The sequence below is a fragment of the Lissotriton helveticus genome, chromosome 6 (assembly GCF_964261635.1).
Source record: "Lissotriton helveticus chromosome 6, aLisHel1.1, whole genome shotgun sequence".
In the NCBI taxonomy this organism is placed as follows: Eukaryota; Metazoa; Chordata; class Amphibia; order Caudata; family Salamandridae; genus Lissotriton; species Lissotriton helveticus.
The window spans coordinates 3,976,968-3,994,033 of NC_136067.1; the positions used below are offsets into that span (position 1 = coordinate 3,976,968).

A 17,066-nucleotide genomic window follows, 5' to 3' on the forward strand; every position below is an offset into this window, starting at 1 on the left:
TCACGGGTATGTAGTGCGCTTTACAAATGTTATGATTGATTGATGGGTGCAGCGTGGGTGTTCCCACACATCCCCCATGCATTCTGGCAGATTCCCAGATTTACCATTACGGGTAGACCTGGGAATGTGTCAAAGTGCTCCGTCTCCCCAGGTGAGGTATAACGAGGAGAAATAGGTCTATTTTTTTTTCTCCTCCTTGTATGTGAGCTGCAAGGCCTCAGAGGATTGTTTTTGTGCAGGAGGGTATCCCTCCTCTGGATTGTTCTATTACAGGTTACGAGGTCGCTCTAAACTCTCCCTCCCCAAGTTCCCAGCAGAGGGGTCTACGATATCACCTCTGCACTTAGTATCAGCATAATATCATGCCCCATGGGGAGGGGGTAGAGAGTGCAGTACGCGCTCCTGTGGCACACTGGTGGGGAGGGGGCAGTTGGGACCCGAGCTCAGAGACGAAACGTGGACATATGTCTGCAACCGAACTGGTATGGTCTGTTCAAGCAGTCGGCTCTGCATTTTTCACTATAAAATATTTCAGCGAGCCTATACACCCGGATAGCATTCACAGGTTTTGCCTCAGAGATGATGCGAACTGAGCTAGGTGCGCCTCTCCAGACACAGGGTTGGTCCAGCTGGCGTGGTCCTGCGTATGGCTTTTGGAATGAGGTGCCGTCTGCCCCGTGTGACATGGTAGACTGCACTGTGCCTGCTGACCCAGTCATCGCGCTGCGGGCGATGTGAGGGATCGAGATACACTTTATAGACTATTTCTGGCATTGTCCCTTCTGTTGGCATAGAAGCAGATGAGGTAGAAGCCGGGCACCTACATTTAAGCACTGGCTATGGGATCTGATCTACTGCAATGTACAGCTAGAACTTAAAGCAGAACTACTCTCGGAGGCATCTAGGCCACAGGACATTTGGGGACCCGTCAGATCGTATTTGCGAATTCATGGTGCAGAAGCGGATTATGCTCAGCGGTCGCCATGAAGTGGCATTGGCTATGGACATGGACACTGCCCTCGAGTTGTGCTCGTAGATCCGAGCCAAGGAACTGTACGGCTGTGGCTTGAACCTGCCTTGACCTGTTTGTTTGCCTTAGCTAGTGACTGCTATCCACGTTCATGTCTCAATCTTGCTAGATTTGTTAATCCACCGTCGTGCCCTTTGTTGCATAGGAAGCTTTCTCACTGTTCTATCATCATCATGTTGTGATACCCTCAGAATGTATGTGCTTATTGGGATATAACCATATACAAGAATTTATGTAAGTTGTATCACTGCATTGGAGGAGTGTAATAATGGAAAGTAAAAAACAAACATTAAAAATAAATTATAAAAATAAGTAGAACATGTAGAAATGTAAGATTGTAAATTGTTATTAAAAATCCAATTCAACGGTGAAGTTGGATTTTTAATAAATAAGATAAAGAAGCTGTTAAAAAATTACCTTTTCCCGAACTGAAGTTCATGGAGGCTAAATTTTATTTGCTCTCCCGCTTCTGCCACCCAGTAATTGGCAATTTATATAGGTGTGAAATGCTTCACAGGAGCAAGTAGGCTTACCTGAAAGGGCAGAGATGACCCATCTGAACCTGTTCGAATATGCAGGGTGGGGGCTGTGAGCTTCCTTTTTGACATTACAATGTCATATCCTCCTGGAGTGTCAAAGCCCACTTGACAGGTCTGCTGGGTTTACATAAAACACTCACGGTTGCACTTGAAAGCCCAGAACAGGATGCCAAGAAATTCTTGTGTATACACTGTCTGTCTGGTTGCTGAAGGATGTGCTTTGTTCCACCAGACTTCTGTCTTTGGGTTTTACACATAACACTAAGGGCACCCTTGAAAGGAAGGGGAAAAGGATGCCAAAACAATTCTTATAGATCCACGGTCTGGTTGCTGGAGAACCCAACCAGGCCTCGAAAAACCATCAAAATGTTACAAGACCTGCAGGTCTTGTGAGTTAAATAATCTGCTCGACCTCTTTGTAATGCTGGTGACCCATAAACTGGTTTCAAATTATGTGAACGTGGGCAACTATTTTAATTCATTGAGCCACCATTTTCATCCTTATCACATATGAGAGCACCTTCAAATGTGTGAGTTCAGCATGTCTGCAGTACAAAAAACGTGTTTGATTTAATAGACTAAACTTTTCTTCCATATACAAATACAAATCTAGCCACAGGATGCACACGAGTTGCCTCTTCATTCATTATTAACATTGTCATCAGGGCGGGGCAGCAATGTTTCTCAAATCATGTTTAAAAACTATCACTTTTAATAAATAGATAATTAACCTCTTTGCCGCTGCGGAATTTGACGCGTGTGCAGATCAGACGGAACCCGGCTGTTTGACGCACACGCCCACCGTGACATCAGAGGGCCGACCAACGCATCGAAGGGTCGCACACTGTCATTTGTAATCTTCAGTTTTTACATTGAAATGGTCACAAACCTTCCCACTGACATGCAGCTTTACTGATAAAACTAAATAGTGTACAAACAATGTTTAGGAATGGAGTTTCTGCAAATATGTGTCATTTGTACATCACCAAGTGAAGTGTTGTGATTTGTTTTGCTTCTATTTTGCTCTTTGTTTGCATCACACTTCTTAATTACAAAAAAATATGCTTTCATAATTCCAATATATTTTTTGAAATATTTGTAATATTAATTAACAGGCTATTCATTTAAATGTTGTGTTGGAGAAAAATAGCTGACCTCTTCAGACAGCTCACTTGACAAAAACCTCTAACTCTATTAACAGAGAGAAATAAACTCAATTTTTCAAGGAGCAGTTAGTACAAAGACAAACTGCCATTTGACCTCTTTCCTTGAGCAGATAGCAAATGTGTGAAGATAAAACCAAGATTTAATGGCATCTTTATTGCCCATTCACTTTCTGAATAATAGAACACCTGCTCCTTTCCGGCCTAAATTCACTCGCCAGATGTGACTAATAAGTGCTAAAAATAGTTCGACCTGATATCATTTTACTCGCAACTGCGAGTGGGCTAGTAGATTTTTCGAGGCCTGCCTAGTATTGTTTTAGTAGACTTTGGTCTCTTAGTTTATTACAGGTACAGTGACTGCCCCAAACTGGATTTTAGTCTTAGATGTGGGAGGACACTGATTACCAAAGTACACTTCCTGAACACAGCCCCAAGTTTAGTGTGGCGAAAGACTTTTGACATCTTGAAAATGCCCAAAGTGGGGAAGGTTGGGCACAGGAACTGGTATCCCTTTGGATAGGATGTGTCCAGAAGTCATTCATACACACTAGTTTGAGCCAGGCATACATGTGGCATTTACAGGCACCCACAACACAGAGGAAGAACAGAGGAGGACTGGACCGGCCGTCTGTGACCGGAGAGGAGCCCTGAGACTGGACTGGTCGTCTGTGACCTGAGAGGAGCCTTGAAGGACTGGACCGGCCGTCTGTGACCTGAGAGGAGCCCTGAGACTGGACTGGTCGTCTGTGACCTGAGAGGAGCCTTGAAGGACTGGACCTGCTGTCCGTGACCTGAGAGGAGCCCCGAGAGACTGGACTGGTCGTCTGTGACCTGAGAAGAGCCCTGAGGGAATGGACCTGCCGCCCGATACCTGAGAGGAGCGCTGAAGGACAGGACCTGCTGTCCGTGACCTGAGAGGAGCCCTGAGGGACTGGACCTACCGTCTGTGACCTGAGATGAGCCCTGAGGGACTGGACCTGCCGTCTGTGACCTGAGATGAGCCCTGAGGGACTGGACCTGCCGTCTGTGACCTGAGATGAGCCCTGAGGGACTGGACCTGCCGTCTGTGACCTGGGAGGAGCCTTGAAGGACTGGACCGGCCGTCTGTGACCGGAGAGGAGCCCTGAGAGACTGGACTGGTCGTCTGTGACCTGAGAGGAGCCTTGAAGGACTGGACCGGCCGTCTGTGACCTGAGAGGAGCCCTGAGGGACTGGACCTGCCGTCTGTGACCGGAGAGGAGCCCTGAGAGACTGGACTGGTCGTCTGTGACCTGAGAGGAGCCTTGAATGACTGGACCTGCCGTCCGTGACCTGAGAGGAGCCCTGAAGGACAGGACCTTCCGTCCTTGACCTGAGAGGAGCCGTGAAGGACTGGACCTGCTGTCCGTGACCTGAGATGAGCCCTGAAGGACTGGACCTGCCGTCTGTGACCTGAGAGGAGCCTTGAAGGACTGGACCTGCTGTCCGTGACCTGAGAGGAGCCCTGAGGGACTGGACCTGCCGTCCGTGACCTGAGAGGAGCCCAGAAGGACTGGACCTGCTGTCCGTGACCTGAGAGGAGCCCTGAGGGACTGGACCTTCCGTCCTTGACCTGAGAGGAGCCGTGAAGGACTGGACCTGCCGTCCGTGACCTGAGAGGAGCCCTGAGGGACTGGACCTGCTGTCCGTGACCTGAGAGGAGCCCTGGGGGACTGGACCTGCTGTCCGTGACCTGAGATGAGCCCTGAGGGACTGGACCTGCCGTCTGTGACCTGAGATGAGCCCTGAGGGACTGGACCTGCCGTCTGTGACCTGACAGGAGCCCAGAAGGACTGAACCTGCCGTCCGTGACCTGAGAGGAACCCTGAGGGACTGGACATGCTGTCCGTGACCTGAGAGGAGTCCTGAGGGACTGGACCTGCCGTCTGTGACCTGAGATGAGCCCTGAGGGACTGGACCTGCCGTCTGTGACCTGAGATGAGCCCTGAGGGACTGGACCTGCCGTCTGTGACCTGAGAGGAACCCTGAGGGACTGGACATGCTGTCCGTGACCTGAGAGGAGTCCTGAGGGACTGGACCTGCCGTCTGTGACCTGAGATGAGCCCTGAGGGACTGGACCTGCCGTCTGTGACCTGAGATGAGCCCTGAGGGACTGGACCTGCCGTCTGTGACCTGAGAGGAGCCCTGAGGGACTTGCTGTCCTTGACCTGAGAGGAGCCCTGAGGGACTGGACCTGCCGTCTGTGACCTGAGAGGAGCCCCGAGAGACTGGACTGGTCGTCTGTGACCTGAGAGGAGCCTTGAAGGACTGGACCTGCCGTCCGTGACCCGAGAGGAGCCATGAAGGACTGGACCTGCCGTCCGTAACCTGAGAGGAGCCCTGAGGGACTGGACCTGCCGTCTGTGACCTGAGAGGAGCCCTGAGGGACTGGACCTGCCGTCCGTGACCCGAGAGGAGCCATGAAGGACTGGACCTGCCGTCTGTGACCTGAGAGGAGAGGAGCCCTGAGGGACTGGACCTGCCGTCTGTGACCTGAGAGGAGCCCTGAGGGACTGGACCTGAGAGGAGCCGTGAAGGACTGGACCTGCTGTCCGTGACCTGAGATGAGCCCTGAAGGACTGGACCTGCCGTCTGTGACCTGAGAGGAGCCTTGAAGGACTGGACCTGCTGTCCGTGACCTGAGAGGAGCCCTGAAGGACAGGAGCTGCCGTCTGTGACCTGAGAGGAGCCTTGAAGGACTGGTCCTGCCGCCCGTGACCTGAGAGGAGCCCTGAGGGACTGGACCTGCTCCCTCTTGTATTGGGGGAAAAGTGGACCCTAAGGGTCATAAGGCTGACCTCTATTATAGTTACAGCAACACAACAAACTATGAGGGGCCTTTTCCTGCAACTGCCAGCAGCAACTGGACTTGGGCTGGACCCTGCTGTTCGCCTCTGCTCAACACCCTGTGAGGTTCTAAGTGCCTCGCTTGAGGTTCTGGGGCATTAGACGTCTACTCCTGTGGTGGATTGGGACTGAAAGGCCTAATGCCAGAAGGGAAAACCTTAGAAACATAAGAGCACTTCAAACAGCTAGGATAAGTAGGAATCGCTTGGCAGCACTGTGGATTACTAAGAATAACATCCTGGTTCAGTGGATTGATTAATATGAAAAGGCGATACCAACTTAGTCAAAAACCTGGGATTTGTACGCACAATAACCCAATTTTCATAGCCTGCTAAATAAGGCTCCTGAGTGACAGAATATATATATAGCTCACATCACTCACTCTACACAAAAACATTCGGTACCAGAAAAAAGAAATCCCACGATATCTGTTTTAAGGGTGGGTGAGCCCACTGGTTGAAAAGTTGGACTTGTAAGGTGCGTAACTGAGATTTGTGGAATCAATGGCCTCTCTTAGCAACCTTTGCTCACCAAGTCTCTCTGAAGAAGGTTTGCAGCTAATATAGTTTACTGTTACGGATCTGCTTTCAACCTCTTTTTTTAAATGTAGGAATTTAGGGGCATATTATCAAGGGATTTATCTCCGCTTTTTTGGCTTTAAAAGCCAAGAAAGCGGAGATAAAATTATCTCCCTATCAGCAACAGGGTGCTAACACGCAAATTCGCATGTTAGCACCCTTTTTCTCTACGCTTCCCTTGCATCTCTAATGAGATGCAAAGGGGGCGTTCCAGAGAAAAATAATAGGAGAAATGTTGTTAAGCGACATTTCTCCTATTATCAAGGATTTCGCTAACCCTGTTAGTGATAAAAAAAAAGCAGCGCTAACCGCGGTTAGCGCTGCTTTTTTTACACCTGGTATTTTCCAGACTTAGCCATGATATCCTATGGAAGGTGGATATCATGGCTAAGTTTGTGAGCCCCTATCATCAAGCTAACGCCAAACTTCGAGAGATTATCGTTGGTTTTCCAGCGATAATCTCTCATTTGGCAGTTAGCGCGAGGATATTTATCACTTCTGAGATAAACCTTGCTAATAGTAAGTTATCTCTGCGATAATTTCTGGCGATGCTTAGCGTTAAAAAATTTGTTGCTAAGCCTCGTTAGCGATAAATATCGCTAATCGTTGGTAATATGCCCCTTAGTCCTAAAAAAGTTGCCTCTTTTTAGATATAATTGGCTTTTCCATCTTCTCCACACTAGCACTAAACAGCATGTACATTAATATTGCAATAAATAAAATCCTATCTTGCCATTGTATTGCTTTTAAATCACTGTGAGGTCCCACTCTTACAATACAATACTGTTTTATTTTATACAGCAGCTTCATACAAATATATCCCGATACAGTTTACTGGCACAATTAAAAAAAGACACAGCACAATGTCACAATGTGAGTCTGAGAAATCAATAACGCAGGAGGCACAGCAGGGGGTGACGAGTCGAGTGAGGGCCCACGGGACGGCACAAGGGGGTGGAACAGCAAGCGAGGCGTGGAGGGTAAATATGGCATGAAGACCCCTTGGAAAAGGAAAGGTCACGGGGCAGGGGAGTGGGAGGACTAATACCCAGGGTGGTATGAGGACCCCCTGGAAAAGGCAACACCACAGGTAATAGGGGAAAGGGGCGGTAGAGCCGGGGAGGCGTGGAGGACAGGATAAAGGAAGTGAGAGGCGTATAAGGAGGATACGGGTAAGGAGTCCGAATGGCGATAGAAAGTGAATTACTATAGAAAGGAGGGGGAAAATGGGACAGCACATGATCAAGTCCTGGTCATTCCTCTTCTGATTAAGCCTGGCTGAGGACTGGAGAATAACAACAAATGCACATGGCTGGACCCGTTCATCGGCCGGAGGAAGAGACGATGAGCTTCCAACCTTTAGTAGAAGTAAACCTGCCTAGTGAACGGACAATGCATGCAATGTACACCGTTGCACCAGCCCAGCGACTGGAGGAACCAAAGAAGAGCTTCCCATTGGAGTCGGAAGAGATGGTTTATCAAACGAAGGACAACTTAGAAGTCTTAGTGCTTGTGAAAGGTACTGAGCCAATATCTGCGCATGGACTTCTCATTTTAAGAGGGTTGGCTTTTTAAGAGAGTAGGTTGATTGCCGGCCATCAAAAGCACTGGCCTGCCCCCCTCCCAACCTAACTAAAGGGGTGGCCGAACTGAGGCGCTAAGGTTGGGGAACCACGGTTACAAGACAATTCGACCAGGACTGGATAAGATGGTGTCCCTACGGCGTATGGCAATAGTGAACAATGTATCCTATAGCTCCACGTTGGCATGATATCTGATGCATGTATTTAGCTAGGGTTGCATTCTGGTATCTCTGGAGCAGACGAGATAACTGTACGCCATCTCTAGGCACCAGGTATGGTTACACAATGAATGTACAGCTTGGGTAGGTATGCGATCAGGAAAATTGGGCCCATCTTATGAGATGGCAGAGGAATCCGTGAAGGAGGAAGAATGGGCAAGCTTTGGATCGAAACCAGAAGTTTACCAACAGATAAAGGCAAACTTCCTTACAATAACGGAAGAAGTTAATCTGGTTCTAGAATCCTGACCATTAAAAAGAGTACCCATAGAATTCACTAGGTCTACTCAAACAGTGGCCATGTCAGCATGTACTTCCCCGTTATTCAGACTCAATATGGCTTTTAAAGCACATACTAGGCACTCCTCCACAGAGCAACGAGGCTCAAGAACACAAATCCCTGTTAGGGTGCCGGCAACGAAGTAACTGGTCTTAAATTCACCACATAACCATCAATGGGCTCAGAAAGTGGCAGCTATATCACTGAAGCCAAAGTGGGCCGTCCTTATGTTTCAACTGCTAGTTGGCCTCGAGAGGTGGGACTGAATTCAGCATTTCCCTGCGAGAGGGGAGCCCAGAATCAAATTGGGAGGTGCTGGGAACACAAGGAATTTTTTTTATGGGTGTTGGTCAAACTTGAAGGCAAAGGCCTCAACTTTGCAATGTGGGAAGGGAGAATCCACTTACTAAAGACGCGTGTTCCTTTGGCCTTAGTTCTTTGAAAAGTTTCAACACCTTTATGGTCTACTAGGCTTTGAAATTTAGGAACCTTGGGGAATAATTATGATTTCCCCAAGGCAGAGGTTCTTCAGAGGGCTAATGGGGGTTTAGGTACAACAGGGGTAGAGAGGGACCTCCCGGAGACAGCAGTGTCTACTCAGACTGTTGTCTCCCAGGGCTTTGATCGACGCGGCATCTGAGAGGCAGTTGGATTCTCTTGGGTGGCGCTGATGTTCAACTTCTGCAGTCCAGGAATTTCCTGCCCAGTCTGGACCAAATGCAGGATTTCTGAGAAAGGCACAGAAGAGTCCTCATCCCCTTCCTCAACATTGCTTCCCAGCTCCTTGTTGCCAGCGGTTTCGCCATCCTTCAACTCATCGCTGGCTGGGTCTTCTTCACCTCCATTCTCCCCACACCTCGGAGAGGTAGGATCCTCTTCACGTGGCTTTATATCTTGCCTCTTGTCCCAAATCTGCACCACCTCCTCCTCCCCGGCTCCCTTCTCTTGGGTATCCATGACTGCAGAATCAGAGGTTCAGGAATCCTTGCGGGCTCCGGATTTCCGTGGAGTGCTCAGAGAGGAAGACCAAGCTACTGACACTCTCCAGTGCTAGGAATACACCTAAAAGAAAAAAGCAGTTTCATTACTTCACTTATATAACCATCAATTTCTGTAAATGCTGAAACATTAACAAGCAGGTCAGATGACATCAGACTATGGGTAGGAATTATTTAAGTACTTAATATAGCAGGGTACTTGCTCCAAGGAGTTGCCGCGCACTCTACAGAAAACGATTCTATTTCTTTAGACAAGGTCCTGCGTGTACAACAGAACAGTGCATTGGGCTCCGACTTATACTAGATTACAGAAGATTGGATATGACGGGGAGCGGAAACACGAGGACAGACTCGGGCTGTTTTTAATTTTTAAAGCAATTTATTGAAGTATTGACACAAGCAAATGCAAAGGGCTCATCCAACATGCACAGCAGATCCCTCATGCCGCCATCCCACATAAAAAGCAACTCTTGCGCTACGCCATCCCGGACACCCTTACGCTCCGCCATCCCGGACACCCTTGCGCTCCGCCATCCCGGACAGCCGTGCGCTCCGCCATCCCGGACAGCCGTGCACTCCGCCATCCCGGACAGCCGTGCGCTCCGCCATCCCGGACAGCCGTGCGCTCCGCCATCCCGGACAGCCTTGCGCTCCGCCATCCCGGACACCCGTGCGCTCCGCCATCCCGGACAGCCTTGCGCTCCGCCATCCCGGACAGCCTTGCGCTCCGCCATCCCGGACAGCCTTGCGCTCCGCCATCCCGGACAGCCTTGCGCTCCGCCATCCCGGACAGCCTTGCGCTCCGCCATCCCGGACAGCTTTGCGATTCGCCATCCCGAACAGCCTTGCGCTCCGCCATCCCGAACAGCCTTGCACTCCGCCATCCCGAACAGCCTTGTGCTCCGCCATCCCGGACACCCGTGCGCTCCGCCATCCCGGACACCCTTGCGCTCCGCCATCCCGGACACCCTTGCGCTCTGCCATCCCGGACACCCTTGCGCTCTGCCCTCCCAGACACCCATGCGCTCCGCCATCCCGGACAGCCATGCGCTCAGCCATCCCGAACAGCCTTGCACTCCGCCATCCCGAACAGCCTTGCGCTCCGCCATCCCGAACAGCCTTGCGCTCCGCCATCCTGAACAGCCTTGCGCTCAGCCATCACTAACAGCCTTGCGCTCAGCCATCCCGAACAGCCTTGCGCTCAGCCATCCCGAACACCCGTGCGCTCCGCCATCCCGGACAGCCTAGCGCTCCGCCATCCCGGACAGCCTAGCGCTCCGCCATCCCGGACAGCCTAGCGCTCCGCCATCCCGGACACTCGTGCGCTCCGCCATCCCGGACACCCGTGCGCTCCGCCATCCCGGACACCCGTGCGCTCCGCCATCCCGGACACCCGTGCGCTCCGCCATCCCGGACACTCGTGCGCTCCGCCATCCCGGACACTCGTGCGCTCCGCAAATCCCGGAGAATGTGCTCCGTCATCCTGGACACCCATGAGCTCTGCCATCCCAGACACTGTGCGCTCAGCCATCCCAGACATCCGAGCGCTCAGCCATCCCGGACACCCGTGCGCTCCGCCATCCCGGACACCCGTACGCTCTGCCATCCCGGACACCCGTACGCTCCGCCATCCCGGACACCCGTACGCTCTGCCATCCCGGACACCCGTACGCTCCGCCATCCCGGACACCCGTACGCTCCGCCATCCCGGACACCCGTGCGCTCCGCCATCCCGGACACCCGTGCGCTCCGCCATCCCGGACACCCGTGCGCTCCGCCATCCCGGACACCCGTGCGCTCCCCCATCCCGGACACCCGTGCGCTCCGCCATCCCCAGAGAGAAGCATCCTCTCTTTTCCTGCCAACTCAAGAACCCATCTTTGGGATTGGAACGGACAGTGCTTGAAAGTGTAAAACATTCATCCATATCACATCAAGTCTCCCCAGGCATGAGAACAGAAGTGTCATTCAGCTCACATCCGGTCGCATGGAGACAAGTGAAGAGGGAGTTTGCAAGGCTGACTGCCAGATATTGAATGGCCCCCGATAACTATCAGAATGAACATGAATTCTGTAAGAAGCCGACTTGGGGCTCAGAGTGGTTATGATTAAAAATCTCACATTTACCAGCTCTGTCAAACCCTGCCACACACACATTTCTCTAGGTGCAAATATCACTGGGGATCACTTGTGTGTGCACACAATGTATTGTGCACTGTGAAGGGTGACTAAAGATGGAAGACTAATCTTGGAACACAGCACAAGCGGCTTGTGTGGAGACTAAATTGTCTGCATTTTGTGGTTAACAGTGCTAAACAGAAACATCCTGCCTCCATTTTGGTATTTGGGATTATCCAGTGAGTTTTCCACCAATGGCCTTGCATCCTCAGGGCCCTGCTAGCCTAGAGTATGGGGTCTGTGTATTTGCCCACAGAAACATGGCTCACAGGAATACAGATCCGTGGGAGTCTTGTGGCCCAGGAGCCAGTGTTTGATAACACTCTGGAACCTCTGCGGGCCAGCTAGCTACTGACACTCTCCAGTGCTAGGAATACAGCTAAAAGAAAAAAGCAGTTTCATTACTTCACTTACATAACCATCAATTTCTGTAAATGCTGAAACATTAACAAGCAGGTCAGATGACATCAGACTATGGGTAGGAATTATTTAAGTACTTAATATAGCAGGGTACTTGCTCCAAGGAGTTGCCGCGCACTCTACAGAAACAATTCTATTTCTTTAGACAAGGTCCTGCGTGTACAACAGAACAGTGCATTGGGCTCCGACTTATACTAGATAAGTCTGCGGGCCAGCTGAGCGAGAGTGCGGCGCCTCTGCGGGCCAGCTGAGCGAGAGTGCGGCGCCTCTGCGGGACAGCTGAGCGAGAGAGAGAGCGGCGCCTCTGCAAGACAGCTGAGCGAGAGAGAGAGCGGCGCCTCTGCGGGACAGCTGAGCGAGAGAGAGAGAGGCGCCTCTGCGGGACAGCTGAGCGAGAGAGAGAGCGGCGCCTCTGCGGGACAGCTGAGCGAGAGAGAGAGCGGCGCCTCTGCGGGACAGCTGAGCGAGAGAGAGAGCGGCGCCTCTGCGGGACAGCTGAGCGAGAGAGAGAGCGGCGCCTCTGCGGGACAGCTGAGCGAGAGAGAGAGCGGCGCCTCTGCGGGACAGCTGAGCGAGAGAGAGAGCGGCGCCTCTGCGGGACAGCTGAGCGAGAGAGAGAGCGGCGCCTCTGCGGGACAGCTGAGCGAGAGAGAGAGCGGCGCCTCTGCGGGACAGCTGAGCGAGAGAGAGAGCGGCGCCTCTGCGGGCCAGCTGAGCGAGAGAGAGAGCGGCGCCTCTGCGGGCCAGCTGAGCGAGAGAGAGAGCGGCGCCTCTGCGGGCCAGCTGAGCAAGAGAGCGGCGCCTCTGCGGGCCAGCTGAGCAAGAGAGCGGCGCCTCTGCGGGCCAGCTGAGCAAGAGAGCGGCGCCTCTGCGGGCCAGCTGAGCAAGAGAGCGGCGCCTCTGCGGGCCAGCTGAGCAAGAGAGCGGCGCCTCTGCGGGCCAGCTGAGCAAGAGAGCGGCGCCTCTGCGGGCCAGCTGAGCAAGAGAGCGGCGCCTCTGCGGGCCAGCTGAGCAAGAGAGCGGCGCCTCTGCGGGCCAGCTGAGCAAGAGAGCGGCGCCTCTGCGGGCCAGCTGAGCAAGAGAGCGGCGCCTCTGCGGGCCAGCTGAGCAAGAGAGCGGCGCCTCTGCGGGCCAGCTGAGCAAGAGAGCGGCGCCTCTGCGGGCCAGCTGAGCAAGAGAGCGGCGCCTCTGCGGGCCAGCTGAGCAAGAGAGCGGCGCCTCTGCGGGCCAGCTGAGCAAGAGAGCGGCGCCTCTGCGGGCCAGCTGAGCAAGAGGCGCCAGAGCGGCGCCTCTGCGGGCCAGCTGAGCAAGAGAGCTGTCCAGGAAAGGAACTTGCCGCTCCTCAGATCTCGTTCGTGTCTTCTGCTCCAGCCTTCCTAAATGGAAATAAAGCTAGACTGTTCTATATCCTTTCTGGTGCATCTTCTAGACTTGGGGATAATTATCTCTTACATCATGACAGAATGAAGCATGCCACCAACAAACACTCGTGGGGGCAGAAGCGAGTCTCTTATAATACACCAGAGGGGAAGCAAAGGCTCCCATAAATATATCAGGGAAAACAAGGCTCTTGCTAACCATAAGGAGCGAGGCACACCCTCCATTAGACTACAGCAGCCCCACCAAGCGATAAGAGGGGAAGTAAGGCACTCATATTAAGACTGGGGGTGACAGACACACCATATGCTACAGCAGAACAGAAGCCGGGCAACCCCTTCAACAGAGCAATCAAGAAACCAGACAGACCACAGGTGGCGAATAAAACCTCTCGTAGACAGGTACATTTTAGATAGACTCTTACCTACTCCTGCATACTCCTAACCAGACAGTAATGTGTAAAAACAAATAAAGTTTTAACGGCCCTGCAGGTGCTCAGAATTGTAAGGCCAGATAAAATGTACTGGGAAGTTTACAATGGAGTGAGTCAAAGACGGTCACAGATTTCCATAAAACTCTGGTCAAGGACACATGTAACGCTGCCAGGGAGTCCAACGCCGGCCTTGGTGGCCCCCTGAGGAGATTCTTAAGACTTGGTTCAAATTCCCTTTTGTGTGAGGGAAACAGGAGGTTTTTGGGCCTCGGGAGAGAGAAGGGGGTACACCACCCAGAAGACATGGAGATGGAGATACTTTGTCCTCCTCTTATAAACCAAAGATCTTTGGTGCGGCTCGGTCCCACCGCCTGACGCTCCAGTCATCAGAGACCCAGCAGGTGCTGTACCCTCCAAGGCAGTGGAGTCCCACATGTGGGGCTCCCTGCTGAATCCATGCAGACTCACCAGAGAAACGCCTGGGCGGTGAGGGTACAGAACGTCTTGCACCATAGGAGGAAAGTCTCCTGGACTAACATGGGGAATCTGCAGGACAAGCTGCCACAGGCAACAGATAAGAAGATCATGCCATAGATCAAACCCCAGACTTGGGGGAGCAGCAGCAAAAACAAGCAAATGTTTAGAAACGAATGCAGACCAGACCCAGGTCAGGGGCCGAACTGGACATGTGCCACCTCACATCTGCATTCGATTTGCACCTGAAACGATACCCCTTTGGCGGGGACAGATCACATGGACGTAGTCTTGGAAGGACATCGAAGCACCAGCTAAGGACCCAGCTTCGACTTCAATCGTCATCCGCCTTTGACCCCGTACAGAGCACTGACGTCTTCCGGCCAGGCTCTACCGGACAAATACCACATACACATTTATAAAGCACAACCCCAGCTGGGGAGCAACACAGCACTGTTCATTCATGAGGGGAGGAGAAACCAATCAAGACTGAATATATCAAGGGCTTAAATTACATCTCTAAATAACACCTTCACATTACAGTTTGCACATTCACAACTGCATTGCGTTTCACATATCTGCAGTTCTAGACAATGCCAGATGGAGTCATTTACTTAATAGCGCAGGATTTTCAGTTAAGTGACGGAGCTCTGATTAGAACCTGTATCATCTGGAAGCAAATGGATATGGCCAATTTTTTTTTTAACACAGATGAAATCTTACAACTTTGCACACCAGGACTGTCCCACCACTTAGTGCAGTTTTCGTTACGGTTGATCAGTGGGACACTGGTTTGAACAGAAAATGCCTTCAGAGACAGTAAAACAGCAACCAAGGCATCTCCTCAAACAAGTTTATCTCAATATCTTTTGGGCGCTAGGTCAGCCCTCGGATTCATTTTTCCCAAGAGGCAGACAGTTCATTTTGTACAATATGTGAAATGTCACTATTATTTCAAATTTTGCCCACCTGTCCATAGCTTAGCCGCTAGACCACTACTCTAACGCCTAGCCAGAAGCTGGATTGGCTGTCGTGAGACTACTACTAACAACGTACAGCGGTTCCGTTAGTTTTCTTTTCACTAGGATACCCTCGAGAGGGATAGTGGTTTTACAAATACTCATATCATGCCTTTATCCAACCTGTAGACATCAGTCAAACAATCTTAACCAATTCATATAAATGTACACAAGCCTATCTTGGTAAATAACATAATTCTATATTTTCTGGTCCTAATGTTTAAATAATGAAGAGAAGAAACAGTGCTGAGCAGCGATTTAAACAATCCGATCCACAAATCAAACCAGGTTTGTCAAATAAATGTTCAGCAGAAGTCCAACAAAACATCTGTATATCTCCCTAATGTAACCAGTGGACAACCCTTGAAAAAAGTTTGAGGTTTTGACTAACCCTGGGCGGCCCGCTACGCTCGCGAAGTTTGCGTAGTTTGTGCTACTTCGCCCTACGCGAATTGCACTTAGCACAGTACAAAATCACGTAATGTAGTTGGCATTTTTTGCTCGCTCGCGGTCCTCAACGTCAAGTTGGCAACCGCGATCGAGCAAAAATCACATCCCGGCAAGACTTTTTCCTCGTTCACGATCAGCAACATCAAGTTGGCGATCGCAAACTAGTAAAATAAACCTCTTGGCGAGATTCTCAACGCGGGGAGGTCAGGTTTCTCATTGCGAGTGGTCGCGAATGCTCGCGACCGCTCGCTCTACTCGAGCGGCAGAAAACGACAGCTCGCACTGTGCGAGATGCTGTTTTCAATGATTGCACAGTGCGGACAAGCATCTGCCACTGTGCAATCATCGCGAACAGTGCAGTTCGCGTAGCGCTAAGCGTATCTCACGTAGCGCAACTACGCGAACTACGCCCAGGGTTAATTTTGACCCAATAATGCCAATCTGTGGGTCTCATTGGTACAAAAGCCATCTGTTTATTAACCTACAGAATAAACAAGAGGGTCAGAAGAATTACTTTAACTGGCTAACAAGTACTACAAATACAGAGTCGTAAATCTCTACACACCACACTAAGCAAAAATGTGTAAGCTTCAAAAGAAGAGCAAGATCTGTCGCCAGAGCAAACCATTCGTCATCAATGATTTGATCAAAAAAATCTAAAAACAATCACACATAAGGTGACCAGAGAAAGGTTTGAAAAAAGCTTGCATTACGATCCATAGTTTTTCTCCTACTCCTCGACTCTAGACAAAGGCCCGTCTTTCGCACATCAGTACTGACCCTGCTCCTCATGGGAACAACCCATCCTGAAGTGCCAGACATGGGCCCTCAGAAGGGAACACAAGATCCGCCAGAGTGGATGTGGCCTCATCAGCGAGGCGAAGCTTGAATCCTGTGGCCCTGTGGACTAAGGATCCATGTTTGGGCAAACTGTTGGCCACTTGGGACTCAGATTAATTGAAGCTTCCCAACCATAACTTTACTTACTTCAATGTGACGCCCTTAGTGCAACTAATATGCCCAGATATGGGCCCCAAGCTCACTGTCACTGGAACAAAGCTGCACTCCACTGAAGAACCCCAACTAGGGCAAACCGATCTTGGGCTGGTTGTCTTACAGTTCAGAGTTCAGTTGGCGGGTTGGGCAGACCTGCTCTTTCTGGAGCAGGATAATACGTACCAGAGATAATGATTTTACAAGAAATAATAAATCCGCAATTTAACGAAACCAAGGGCAAATTCAACAAATTTGACACATACCGATTTTCAACGAAACTTTGCGACGCTGTCCACGAAGATGGTAAGAGGGGTGCTGGTTGCAGGCTTGGTGCCCCACAGGGCCCTCTCCAGATTGGCAATAGTCCGGTCACCACTGGACACCTAGTTGACTGGTGTTGCGGTCACAGACCAATCCTTCCTGGGTCGATAACTCACTTTGATGACACCAGCAGCTCTCCCA

The 17,066-nt window shown here is 51.1% G+C and overlaps 1 long non-coding RNA gene across 1 annotated transcript in view; it reads right to left on the bottom strand.

Moving 5' to 3' along the window:
* Window positions 1-6,948: 6,948 nt before the first annotated feature.
* Window positions 6,949-17,066, bottom strand: part of LOC144762110 (uncharacterized) — a 35,689-nt gene continuing 25,571 nt past the window's right edge. The window contains exon 2 of the long non-coding RNA XR_013596054.1: window positions 6,949-9,321. This is a non-coding gene — a long non-coding RNA (uncharacterized LOC144762110). The remainder of the gene's footprint in view (window positions 9,322-17,066) is intronic.